Genomic DNA, 548 nt, shown 5'->3' on the forward strand with positions numbered 1-548 from the left:
CTCATTTGTAGAGAAAGGAAGAAAAGAACTCGGAGAAATTGAAAGAAAAAAAGGGGTGCAACACGAGGACTTCCCAAGTGGTCACCCAAGTTGGTACTACTCTCGCCCAAGGACGCTTAACTACGGAATTCTGATGGGATCCGGTGCATTAGTGCTGGTATGATCGCACCCGACATGCCATGCGCACAAAATCGGATTTAACGCATGCGGGGCGGCATGATCGAAACGCGATGGGCGTGAGCGGGGGAGGTTCTCATTTGTAGAGAAAGGAAGAAAAGAACTCGGAGAAATTGAAAGAAAAAAAGGGGTGCAACACGAGGACTTCCCAAGTGGTCACCCAGCTTCTTACTACTCTCGCCCAAGCACGCTTAACTGCAGAGTTCTGATGGGATCCGGTGCATTAGTGCTGGTATGATCGCATCAGACATGCCATGCGCACAAAATCGGATTTAACGCATGCGGGGCGGCATGATCGAAACGCGATGGGCGTGAGCGGGGGAGGTTCTCATTTGTAGAGAAAGGAAGAAAAGAACTGGGAGAAATTGAAA

General features: G+C 49.6%; 2 non-coding genes across 2 annotated transcripts; both read right to left on the bottom strand.

Annotated features, from left to right (window-relative positions):
- Positions 1 to 52: 52 nt before the first annotated feature.
- Positions 53 to 171, bottom strand: LOC111476189. The gene has a single exon (XR_002716957.1). It is a non-coding gene; the product is annotated as a 5S ribosomal RNA (ribosomal RNA).
- Positions 172 to 304: 133 nt separating this feature from the next.
- On the bottom strand, positions 305 to 423 carry LOC111476190. The gene has a single exon (XR_002716958.1). It is a non-coding gene; the product is annotated as a 5S ribosomal RNA (ribosomal RNA).
- Positions 424 to 548: the final 125 nt, after the last annotated feature.

The sequence above is a fragment of the Cucurbita maxima genome, unplaced genomic scaffold, assembly GCF_002738345.1.
Source record: "Cucurbita maxima cultivar Rimu unplaced genomic scaffold, Cmax_1.0 Cma_Scf06309, whole genome shotgun sequence".
NCBI lineage: Eukaryota > Viridiplantae > Streptophyta > Magnoliopsida > Cucurbitales > Cucurbitaceae > Cucurbita > Cucurbita maxima.